This window comes from Rhagoletis pomonella, unplaced genomic scaffold (assembly GCF_013731165.1).
Source record: "Rhagoletis pomonella isolate Grant_MI unplaced genomic scaffold, Rhpom_1.0 Rhpom_scaffold_00001, whole genome shotgun sequence".
NCBI classification, from domain to species: Eukaryota; Metazoa; Arthropoda; class Insecta; order Diptera; family Tephritidae; genus Rhagoletis; species Rhagoletis pomonella.
The window spans coordinates 2,825,932-2,839,560 of record NW_023458555.1 but is presented as its reverse complement, the minus strand read 5'-3'; the positions used below and the strand labels follow the sequence as shown (position 1 = coordinate 2,839,560).

The 13,629-nt window shown below is 34.5% G+C and overlaps 1 protein-coding gene across 3 annotated transcripts in view; it reads right to left on the bottom strand.

Moving 5' to 3' along the window:
• The window catches only part of LOC118736345 (restin homolog), a 184,007-nt gene that overhangs the window by 10,921 nt on the left and 159,457 nt on the right, over positions 1 to 13,629 (bottom strand). The window lies entirely within an intron of this gene.

Genomic DNA, 13,629 nt, shown 5'->3' with positions numbered 1-13,629 from the left:
TACTTATTAAAAATTGATTGCAATAATTTATTTAATTTAAAAACATTGATATGAAGAACTAACTTATGTACCGTTTTACATTTTTTCAGAACAAAATTTGTCTTTAAAGGGCAGATAAATTTTGAAACCAACATGAGAAACTGGCCCTAATTATATTAAAAGCCAATTTGTAGGGAGGTGGGTAAACAAAACAGGAAGAAAATGCAACACAAATGACGTTAATTACAAACTTTATTAAACAAATGTAACCAATATGAATAGTTAGTTGGTTCCTTTGATACTCCTATCTACATATATGTATGTATCAGTAAAAATATAGTATTTATGAAACTCTTCCAAGTTTTGTAGTTTTTTGGGCGCCAGAAAATCCGTTATGCAAACTATTTCAAATTTTCAGCGCACATATGTATGTATGTATGTACATTTTACATACATAAACTTTTGTCTAACTAATTAAGCTTTCATTAGCATTTAGCTACCGTTTTTATACAGAAACACACTCACTAATTGACTTATTTATCCAATCATTCATCGTGGCCATTCACAGAAGAAACAACTCATTTACATAGTTTAGCACTAAAACGTGACGCATGCGCTGCTGTGTTGTGGTAGCAGGTATATAAACCCAGTCAACATTTTTAAACAAAAGTGACTCGAACTCGAGTCTTATTTACACGCTTTTGTCTATTGAGAATCGTACGCGGCGCATTTTCAGAATTATAAAACGAGTTGCAGGAGTGCTAAGAAAGCGGCTCTTACATACATATGTATATGTATGTGAGGAAAGGGTAGTTTAATGGCTCGCCAAGGGAAACTCATAAAATATTCGATTTTCATAGCGCACCAGAATTATCTTCAAACACTCTTATAGATATGTGAGTTCCAAACGACTTGACAATCTTGCAAATGCTAGCTGGGAATATAAATATGTAAATATTTTTGTGCCTGTGTGCTTAGAAAATATAACAGTTTTGAAAGCGCGCGTTCTAATTGCATAAATGAAGAGAAGTCACGCGACGCAAAACAAACGCCCTTCACACTTCATTAATTTACATAAGGAATAAACAAAAATTATAAAATTTTAATACGCTAATAAAGGAGCGTTATGTTCATACATATATAAATGCCTACGATCGAAGCGCGAAAGTTGGCCAAGTTCTCTTTTTATGCTGCTCAAACAGGTCAATAAACGCCTCAAAATCGTTATGAATTATAATTAGCGTAGAAGGAGTAGTAGAACTTTGAAAAGGAAACCCCTATTCTGCTTTAGCATTAAAATTGCAATTTCTAGAATAAAAATTTTTCAAACATTTAAGTCGAAGAGGAAATATTGTTTTACTAAATGTAAGGAACAAAATGAGAAAGTTTTAAATCATTAACTAATGTTAGCTTGCAATATGTATGTATGTAAGTATGAACATATTTGAGTACATATATTCAGACAATTTTAATTTAAGCTAGTAAATGCGTTGCCAACGCCGTACTGCTAAAAAGTAGTTAGTAAGATAATAAAATTAAATATTTATCAAAATTGTAAGTATTTATTTTTTACGATTTTATAGCAATTCTACGAAAAAAGATGTGTGGAGGCATGGTTAGATAAATAAAAAAAATACGGTTATCATTATTTAAGATATTCTTCTATTCAGAGAGTGGTTGGAAAACAAACTGCCCTGCAGAAAAAAGTTATCAATTCGGAGTTCAAATAAATAACTAACATTTAACTAGCTATGACAAAACAAACTTTAAGTTAGTTGTAACGTCGTGCAAGGGTCATGCAGACATTATCGGGAGTTTGTTTTCTTTGCAAGCTTCTCTTTAAATATCCTCACAAAAATTACTTTCAATACACTTTTTTTCTGAACTTCGCAGATTATTTTTCGTATTCAGGTCAACAAAAAGGAAAATCGAAATTTTACTTTATCATTTTGAAGTTATGGCTGACGGGGTTCGAATATGGGACCACCTAGAGCAGTATATGCAAAGAATTATGAAATGTTATAAAATAAAGTAAATAAATAAATACATAAAAAGTAAAAAAAAAAAATATATATATTTTGTTTTTCTTACTGATATTTTATTTCACAAACTAGTTAGCTACAGTTCTGACTATTTTGCGGCCATCGCCCTTCAAAAGTAGTTAGTTTCCGCCAAAGGAAATAGTTACTAAATAATAAATTAATAGTTAGCTACAAACTACTTCCATTTCCTACAGGGTAGTTACCACTAGTCGAATGCTAGTTAGTTAATAGTTAGCTACAAACTAGTTCCATTTCCTGCAGGGTGTGTACATACATTTGTATTTACTACATACATGTATGCATACGAGGTATTAATTGCTAAGAAACTAGTTTGAACTTAAGTTTCTACACACAAAATTATATCAGAAGTTAACCGTAAACATTTATATGTCGTTTAACTTTCTAAACGAAATTACAACTACTTTACTAAGCTACTACAAACAGCTAAAAAAAAATTATTTTAAAAATGAAAGTCATTTGACAATCGCTAATGTGCTGAAAGAGTAATTAAAAATTTATTTCTTTAAATAATTCTTTATGTAATTAGGCATTAATTAAAAAATTGTATTTATTAAATCTCATTAATATCAAAAAATTGCAAATGGCATGGAATAATAAATATAATACGATATGTATTAATTATGGTTCAAAAGTACAGAATTTTACTTTCTTCAAATTTTACTCTTTTTTTTAATATTTTTATTGAGCTTTGTACCACGATTATTTTAATCGAAATGAAAAACAAGCATCACTTTTTGATTAAAAAGGACCTCATTTTCAATATCGTCGGATCCCTAGTCAGAGTTATAGATATGGGTAGCAGACGAAGTGCACTTTCCTCAAAGGTGTATTAATTTAGTATTTACCTTATCTTATCACTCTAATCGTGATTTCATTTCTTCCAAAAAGCCAAATAGAAACCTCATTTTCAGGGCAACCATCTTTGTTAGAAACGAAATCAACATAACTAAATAACATTTTTCTAATAGGTGACAACCCGCTACAAAAATATGTTCGGCGGTAAAATTTCCTAAATCTCAAAGTTTTCAAACAGGTGGCAACCTTCCCAAAAAAAAAGTTCGGCTCTAAGCCTTCTTAAACCTCTTTCTTTTTATATCCATGTTGCAATATCTACTTACTTTAACTTATCAATTTTCTTAAAATGCAATTTTCTAACAGGTGGCATCTCTCTAATTATTATTTTTTCGCTATATTTTAAGTTACACCTTTAGCAATGCATCGGTAAAAACTGTATTCAATTCCAGACAGACAAAAATTCTAAAATTTGTTGTTGCTCTAATAAATACTCCAAATATTAACTTTTCTTTAATATCTGTAATATACAGACATCAAACTTTTACAATTTTATTAGATGTAAAGATTTACTATTTAAAAGCTTTTTTAAACACTCCTACGTATTATACCAATATTGCACGGGTACATCTCTTTTATACATTCCGATAAATTAAAAAAAAAATCCAAATTTTTTTCGCTTAGTAAAACGAATAAGAATCGCAGCTAAAAATTAAAACTCTTTCCATATTATTTAGCTCAAAAAGATCAATGCCACTGTTAAGCTCACAATGCGAAGGCTATTCCTACGCTATTAGTAAAGCTTAAAGCATTCAAACGCACCCACCTTTAAACAAGCATGTCAGTGGCAAGTCAAAAAATGAATTATATTTTAATCCATCAATTAAATATATTCGCAACATCTGATTCTTTGATTTACTATCGCGCAAATTATTCCGATCAATACATGAAAACAACTTAAACTTGAAACCAATTTTATGCGAATAATTAGTTTAGTGCCTTTTATGACAGCGCTTTGCTCAATTTAAAAGCAACAAATCTCTTTTTTTTTGCAACGCTGTAATATGGATTTGTACGCCACAGCCGATGAGGTGCAGCAGCTAACGAGCGAACAACAACAAGATATACAGCAAGTTAGTCAACCAATCAACCCACATTGCACTGAAAACAAAAACAATAAGAAAAAAAAAACTCTAACTAAAATTGTGATGAAACAAAGAGACACTGAGTCGACGGCATTACTGGTTTAATAATGATTTATAAATTTTTGATATGTCCAATTCAATTTTGTAGCGTATCAGTTACACAGTTTGATTCGCATACTTACAAACAATGTAAAGCAGCCATTGTCAGTGGCCGCACAGCCAAATGTACGTAAATAGTTGCCCCAAGTCAGCTGCATATAATGAACACAATGATTAAATTACCATAATTAGGTGCGCTAATATCGTTGACGCTATAACCGTAGCCGACCGATTGTACACCGAGGTTACTCACACTCCCCAGTGACCAATTGCGGCGGCCAAACGACTACATAGCCGCCTTAGGGTCCAACAAAGGCTAAATGGCGAACAGGCGATGGCGGCGCTTAACTATTGTAGTTAAGTAATAATAATTCAATCAGCCAAACAAAAGCATTGTGGAAATGTAAACAAATGAGCCACTAAAAATATACATATATGCATATGTAGGTACGTACGTAAGTTTATTCAACACCTCCAACATATTTGGTATAGTAGACTATCTATTATTTGAACCAATCAACGAATGCTATAACTGTAAAAAAACCTTTGGACTGGAATTAATGGATATGAATGAAATGCTAACCCAAAAAAAATGAAAGCTAGAACGATCGCTACAAGGATTTATACATATCCAGTTGCATATCCCGTTGCTTTTCATTATCTTTAATGCTCTGTCTATATTTTAACTAACTATTTAACTATCTATTCAATTATGCAAGAGTTTACTGTTCAAAACCTAAATATATACGCACATGTGCGACAATACATACAGGGTGGGCCGAATAAGACCTACCAATGTTAAACACGTATAACTTCTTTAGTTTTTAATACTATTGTTACTTTCTTTCGGCATGTTATAGTTAACCTCTTGGCAAATCATAATGGAAACTTACTGCAAGACCCTAAAATGCGCTATTCGTTTTACACAATTAGCAACAGATACACTATTTGGTGCAGTGTTAAGGCCGACAAAGTTGTCCGCCCGCCCCTTATTTCTTCGAGAATGAGGATGAAATGCCAGAAACGATTTCTGGGGCTTCTTACAGAACAATGATTGAAAACTTTTTGCGGCCAACGGTTGTGGTTCCAACCAGATGGTGGGACTGCTAGGCAAACTATGGACCTGCTGCGTGAAATTGGTAGGTCTTAATAGGCCCACCCTGTAGTACTCATAATATACTGCTGATTTTAGCATTAACCGGTACTTAGGACGACGCTTAATCATTGAAATATTGAAAAACTCGCTCAAGTGGCAAATGGGAACGGCTGTATTTAAATAGTAAACAAACAAAAGATATCTAGCTGTCTGTCACTCAAAGCGGAGATATTTGTATTTGTAGCACTTGGCCATTTGAGTATTATTTATTTGCCTCATTCTCGCATAGTATTTCTTTGGGTTTTACGCAGGCGTGGGCGAAGTTCCGTATAATGTCTTAGTGGCCACCTGTGTTGCTGTTGGCCTATTCACATCGCTCTGGTTATTATGGACTTAATTGTATGGCGCCTTACACATACATACACACACTTGCGCTAAATATTTACTTAAGTGGAGGTAGATTGGTTTTGTTTTGATTGCAAATCTTGACACCGCTGCCTGCCATATAAGAAGGTATTTGCGAAGAAAAAAAAACAGGCCACTTTTCTAATGCCGGATAATAGTAAAAGTAAAAGATAAAATCATAAAAAAACATAGAAAGTGGACTTTCCCGTGTTTTGTGAGGTATTTATTTGTGTGTTTTCCGCATTAGACTCACCCAAAATATACTTGGTGTGCCTATGTACATATGTACATACATATGTCATATTGGAACACTCATCACTGTTAACGGTTTGTTACTTAGGATCCCATATAAATATCATGAAGATGAAGGTTAGGTTAGGTTTGCTTGGCCGATGCATAGACCAATTACTAGTTCTCTTTGGCAAGAATTTTCCGATTCCTAAGCACCTCAGAAGCTTCATCAATGTTACTACATTATGCTTGCCGGGAACATTTCTCTACTAATTGGTTTTACACATACACAAAGAGATCAAAGATTTTATGCATACGCCCGCCAAGAAACTTCACAATCAGCCCATTTAGCCACCTTGAAGAAATACTTGACTTCTCTCCGCTGTGTGCGAATTAGCTAAATCTACCAAACGTCCCAAATCTGTGTTTTGGCCTCAAAGGTAATATGATAAGAGCTACCTGGAATATGGAGATCAAACAAAGTACTTATACAAACAAGTGCTACTTCAGCCTCGCTAGGCAATTGAGAAAAATAAACCTCCACAAATCTTTTATCGTATCCGTTCTTTTGTATAAATACTTAACAAAAACATGGACGATGCCGAACTGAAATGAAAATGCTTCGAAAAATTCTAGGGCCTTGCTCGCTCGAGCGGCAAAAAACCGAATGAACTTCTTCATAAAATAGTCTTAATAATAAAGCTTAAACATATCCGAGTTTGGTATCAATCGAAATATAACAGTTAGGCATTGTTTCATATCCGTACGTCTTTTCGATTTCTTTTATGACGATTTATCGAATCCTATGTATGTTTTAGTGTTGGGCAGTATCGAAACCGAAAGCACTCAGAACTTGATTCTGAAAACGATCGACATCGACGATCAGGTTGCCCTGAAAATCGTATGGTTGCTTGAAACAACAATATTATGAAATGCTTGAGCCAGACAAGGACAAGAGGGCAAAAACATGCACTTTTACAGGGTGCGGTATAGCATCAAAAACATTTTGCACCGGGGAAGAGCAGTATTTTTTGGAAAAAACTAAAGCACCATAAATATTTGTTACCATTAAATTAAATATTATTTAATTAAATATGTATGTGTGTATACATTAAGATGGAGTGAAGCAATTTTGAAATGAGGATACACAACGCTATTAGCCTTATGGTATATTTGGAAGTGCCCCAACAGGATTAAATTTTGAAAAAAAAACGGACAAAACTTATACTTGCTTACTTACGGATTTTTAAGCTAATTTTCTGAAAGTTTTTTTTTTTGGTTTTTAACTATTTCGAGTTTGCAGAAGACGAATTTGATATCATTTGATTTTCTTCAAAGAATGTTTTTCGAGGTTACGGGCAAAACCCCAAAAATATAATTCGCATCTATGTTTCGTAAAGCATTTCTGTTGTATTGCTTTAAAGGTGCAAAATAAAATCAGCTGTTCTCAAACTATAAAGTGCTGCCAGCTTGCTAGCCGAGCCCTACAAATATCTATACTGAAGAACTCGATCCTCAAAAGTAGTCGATACTTCTCAACACATATTGACTTCACCCTTCACAATCTATAACTATAACTGAACGACAGATGCTACCTCTACGTCCGTACTAGGGTAAAAGTATTGGTTTCCAAATTCAGAAAGTTACAAATAAATTACGATTTTGGAAAAAAAACTTGACAACTTACTAAGCAAATAAAGTCATCATCACAAAGCATCGCGGCGTTTTTTTTTCACAGCTCTTCAATCGCCGTGAATATTCTTAAAGGTTGTTTGTTGTTGGCGGTTAAGGTGTTGCGTTGGCGTTTGAAAAATTTCAAATTTGTTGAGACTGAACTAAATTGTTATTGTATGCACAATTGAAAACAAGAAATATTTAATCGTTGTATTACTGCTTATGGATATCGAAGTTCTGGTTTCTTTATTTGTGTTTTTGTTTCGATTAATGTAAATGAATTGAAGATGATTTGCTCAGATTTGTTATGTTAGATGATGTTGTTGCTGGATGCTGTTGCTTGCTGGCATATAAATCGCGAAATCGCGCTGCGGGTGGCGGGTTACTGTTACTGTTGCTATTTTGTAATTTCAACCGAATATTGAAACTCAAGTAGCTGACGTAATGCGCGCTTGTCGGTGGGATGGGATCTTGCAATTATTCAAAACAATTTTTTCAGTGGCGAAAAAAATTTGCCCGAATGTTTCAGATCCGTGATATAAGGTTACTACTTATTGTTTTTCCCCTTCTTTCAATGTAACAGGCCAACACTTTACAAATTGCTTTCCAAGATTCTCCTTAATTGCGCACAAAATAACAAAACAGAACTCAACTTTTTGTTTAATTAACTGGTATTATTTTTTGCAGCATTGATTTTCTAATTTCTAAAGAGTTTCTTTCAGTTTTTTTTTTAGCTTTTTAACGACTCCATTCGAGTGCTGTTTTTTTTGGTTGTTTGTTTGTTTTTTATTTCACTCGTTTGGTTTTCGTTCTCCAGCTGGGAAGCGGCAAATGTCAGCAGCCACTCCTTTTTGATGCTCCAACACTCCAACTGCCAGCTCAGTGACTTACTGCCACACTAACACACTGCTGACTGTGATGATTGTGTCTGTTCGGTATAGCCAAATGCGCACCTTTTTGCGACGTCTTCCCGGCTGATGAAGATTTGGTTTTAGATATTTGCATGTGGTTGTGTGTGTCTTATTTCCCACCACTTGACGACCACTTAGCTTTCCCACTCTGCGGATTTTTCGCTTAGCTCTCGGATGTCTGCGAAATAAAACTTTTTACTGTTTTTCTTAGCTTAATTGGATTCTTTTGTCACATTTTCTATTTGTTGGTTTGCTGTTTTTTTTTTTTTTGTATCAGTTCAGTTGATTTATCACTTTGCCTTTAATTAAGCACTGTTGATTTCGCTGGTATTGCTTGTCAAGATGTGGCTATTTTATTATAATTAGAAAAATTTCGCCTCTTTTTCAGACGCATTAAACACTCAAAATAAAGCACTAAATTCGCCATTGAAGTAAATTTATTTGAATACAAAGTGTCGTGCACATGCGTCGAAGCACAAAACGTTTCGACACAAATTTTGCACACGAAACCTTTTAGGCGTGCGCAGTTCAACGCGTTCTATGGTGAACTAATGTAGCGCCAAAACAGAGTCCATTCGCAAAGCTGGTTACGTGAGTAAAGTCCGTCCACTCAACGCTGCTTGTACATACATAGGTGCCACTGAGTGAGTGAGCACTCATAATGATGGCTATGCACTCATCAACATTCGGCCTGTGCAAATAGCCACTTTTGCAAAATGACGCACTTGCTTCGCTACATTTGAGTGGTTTGGTTTTGTTTTGAGTGTTTTCCCTGAATATACCAACGAAGAAGAATGCACGTTTTTCGCGCTGGCAAATGCAACAAATGTTGGAAAACAAGTTCTATGTGCTTTACCAATTCCCTTCGTTGTTTACTTCCATGCGAATTTTGCCCGCTTGTTTGCATGACCGCTTTTTGTTGAATCTTTTAGTAAAAACAAAAAAAAAAATACTTTTTTTTTGCTGCTGCTTGAATCGTGTAAATACAATGCGGTAAGTCACATGGAAAACAATACAAAGCATTGTTCGACTATTGAGCTCCAACTTGCTGGTTTACTCCATCCCGATATTTCAACTCCAACGCTTTTTCTTATTTTATACAAATCAACACAGAAGTATGTATGTATGTATATGTAAAATATTCTAGCCACGACAATGGCTTATTTATTTTGTTATTTGTTTACCCACAATTTGGCGTACGCTCTGTTCCCCTTTGTGCCCAAAACGTAGCTCAAATCGAACAAAGTTTCTAATGGATACCTGCATGTAACTTTATGGCGCCGAACGCATGTATGCATAGAGGCTCGTAATACTTTAAATATTTTCGCTTAAGCTTTTCGTGTCTTTTTGTCTTTTAGTATGCGTTCCATTATCAGCACTGCTTAGCGGTAATAGTGAATATTTTTGCAATGACAGAAATATAATAGCTTAGCAAACCATATTTAGACTAAATGACACATTTCTGAGCGTAGTTTTTGGTCAGCTGCAAACGGTTTCATAATTTTCTTGGATATAGAACAAACAATAAAATGTATAGTTGTTTACTAGCTATTATTTTTTAAATTTAATCCGAGAATTATTTCTTTTTCTGAGCTGCAAAATTTGTAGAAAACCCCCTTTTTTTAGAAGCAAAGCAGGCGCTGCAAATGGTATGGCTATGATACTTAACAGAACTTTATTCGAGACAGACATTGTAAAACGAAATGAAAAATTCTCGTAGTCGGAAGATTATTTCAATAAAGGTTCATCCGTTTTTCTACTATAAGGAGTCTTTCGATGCGATAAGATAGTGACTAATATTCAATTACCTATCAAAGATAAATATAACCATCGGTTGAATATGTATGCTCCCCTCAGTATTCTTATGTTGGGTTAGCTCGTATCTTTCCAATAGAACTTCTTAGGCTGAAATTGAAAATACCTTTCCACTTGGCATTGAAATTACAAAAAAATGTTTGCATTTTAAAAAAATGACATGTGGAAATGAACTCAATGACTATTTTTCACATAATGGCATGATAATTTTTTAATGCCCAAGTCTGTCATATGTCAGTTTTTCCATTTAATGCCTAGTGGAAATCCAGCATAAGTCATAGGCTTTTGTGGCCACTTCTGGGGTACCACCGGGTAGTATTATTGGCCCGATTATTTTGCTTCTGTTTATCAATGACTTTGGAATCTTTTTTAAATCACTCAAAGTTTTTGCTCTGCGAAATATGATGGCCTATTTAGGAGCTTGATTTTATTTACTAGAAAGTATTAGGAATTACAGTCTGTCTGTGTTGGAAAAACTCTTAAAAGCCAAGTATAGCTAAGCGAAGGAAATGGTAAATAAGTATCACGCGCTATTGATTATAGTAGATTAAAGGTAAGATATCGGATTATATGAAATAGGCATTTACTGTTTACGTTGCTGGTCAAGAATCAATAAAGGCAATCAACGTGTGTATATATATAATATCTCGTTCAAAAATTCCTAAGGAGCACGGAAGTAGTATAGGCTAGGCCAAAAGGCCATCGAAAGATTCGAAATAGTAGAGGACATTGCCAAAGGTACTGCTTATTTGGATAGCAAATACTTAAGCGACTTAAAAATGTAAAAAAAGAACTACAGAAGAGTATCGATAATATACCACAGAGATCAGTAATTTCGCGGTGAAATATTTTACCTACCAGCAAAACTGCGAGTGTAATCTATGATAGTTGGTTGGCACACGCATTCAAGATAGGTGGTGGCTATTCAGATATCTACGGAGAAGGACCCCAGTCGCCACGTACTGCTATAAACTCACTAAGATCTTCATCTGGTATCACTAAGCACAAAAAAGTTCATGCAGCCTGATTAACATAAACAAAGCTTAAGAGGAAAGTAGGTATTTTAGAAGAGTACTAGAATGATCCCACAGGAAGAACGAATACCATATTTCAGGTTAAACCTTGGAGTAAAAAATTTTCTGAAAGCAGCACAAAGAAGTAGCTTAGTAGGCGAATGGGTCAAGCCAATATACTCCTGTGTCATAAATTGGCATATAAAAGAATATATTGGCAAACAAAAACAACAAAAGAGTTTTTCTCAAATCACGACAAAAGCTATAAACGTGTAAGAGGCTACATATTGCACTTACCTTCAGAGTACATAAATACTATACCTTTGCATATTTATGGTCATTGTAAAACATGACAATACAAAACACATGCGTATGTACATAGCAAATTATGTAAAGACACGTGGGAGTATATGTATGCTTGTAATCAAGAGCACTGTGCCTTTTAGAGACGACGTAAAATCGGGTTGGCCCATTGATACAAGATTTTTTGTTTTGGCGACAAGTAAACAATGTCTCAAAAGGGTTTACATATGTATGTAGGTGCCAACAGACATATAGAATGTGTAAGTGAATTCAAAAATTGCGCACAAAACACAATGGAACTTCACTTTTGTATCTGACGTAAATCACTTAAAAATGTGTAGAGATAGAATGCGATAATAGCTACATATGTATTTATTAATACCCAAATTATTCCACATCATTTATGTATAAGAAAAAATAATTTGCTTTATTTCAAATTAATTGCTATTTTCTACTGGCATTGTGTTTTTGTGTGTGGAATACGAAATGATGTACGAATTACTCGTTTAAGTGCGACCATTTAAAGCGCGCCAATAAATCACTCGAGTGGCATGTCTTTTTAGTAGTGTGGGCACAATAAACTCAAGACACAGAGGCGGCAGCATTCGAACAAACAAATAATGCATTTATAGCAAAACTTGCCGCTGGTGGGCTGATTTGTAGCTAAATATAGTAAATCCTTTAAATATTTGCGAAAAACGATTTATTCTTCTAAAGAAAACTCAAATGATGTGAAGAGGGTCTACATCAGTCCCAGGCGAAATACACACACACATGGCACACATAGTGCACATTGCCTCGCGGTGGCACTATGCAGCTGCCTGGCACTGGTCTACACTACCAATACCAAGTTCGTTGCTTAAGTCTTTTGTTTGTCACCAATTCTTTGTATCTCAAGCAATATTGATATGGTATTAGTAATGGCTTATAAGTGAGGTAATTCTCTGCTATACCACTGTATTTATTTGTGCATACGTATGTACATAGCTTAGGTTAAATTCGATAATGTAACATAGTTTATAAACTTTTTAAATTTCCTGCATTTTAAGCATCAGTTTTTATTTTTAAATTATAATAAAATCAATTTCATTTTCTCCCACCGATTTGAACCATAAGTTTATTACTCATTGCCCAAATATGAAAAAATCTTTTTTTCTTTAAAGTTTTGGGAGTTAAACTTTCACAAAATTTTAATGGCCTTTTCATTAAAAAATAAAGAATAATTTTAATGGTTTATAAATCGAAAATTTTTATGAAATGCCATTTTTTAAAGTATTCTTTAACTTTTTATGAATGAGGACATCATATTTCAGAGATTTCGCCAAAGATGAATAAAAGTTGCATATATCTGATCTAAGTGTCCGTGGCTATGTACATATGTATGTATATATGTGCATGCATACGTAACTGCGATTGTTTGTGTGATTGCACATAAATAAGCAGCAACACCCACCGTTCTTCGAGTAAAGCCAAAAGTCGATCAGTCAGAAAGTGGACTTTAGACACGCATATTGTACATATAAATGTATATACACCTTTTAATAAATTCAGCGCACACGCTTGCGCTCGCATCTATGTATGCATGAAATCGTATTTTATTTGGCAAAAAAAAAAAATCAAATCTCAATCTATTGGCAACACAGTGCAATGACAACTTTTCAATTTTTATTGCTGCTTGCCTGCCGGTCACTGTCACTGACAAATTGTTCGTTGTCCAATGGACGCCTGTTCTGCTCTGCCAATTGCCACTCTTGCCACAGCTGCTTGGCGAATGACTCAATTCGCTATCGAACTAGTATCTTAACAAACGTCACTGAATGTGAGTTCATTCATCGCAGTGCGCATATCGCCACTGCGGCAACAGCGTCGCTTGGTAAAGTTGGCGTTGGTAATAAGATTATTGATTTCACGCCGCGTTACTGGCGCTGAAGGCGCGCAAATGTCGGTGCAAATGGAAAACAAATAGCCAGGAGCCAACAAGCAGGCGGCAATTTGGAAACGCTTTTAAGTGCAAAAAAAAAGTAATGAAAAATAACAACAACGTCAAATGAGATTAGTTACAAGGCATTCTGTGTTGTTGCAACATGAAAAATTCTGAATGGA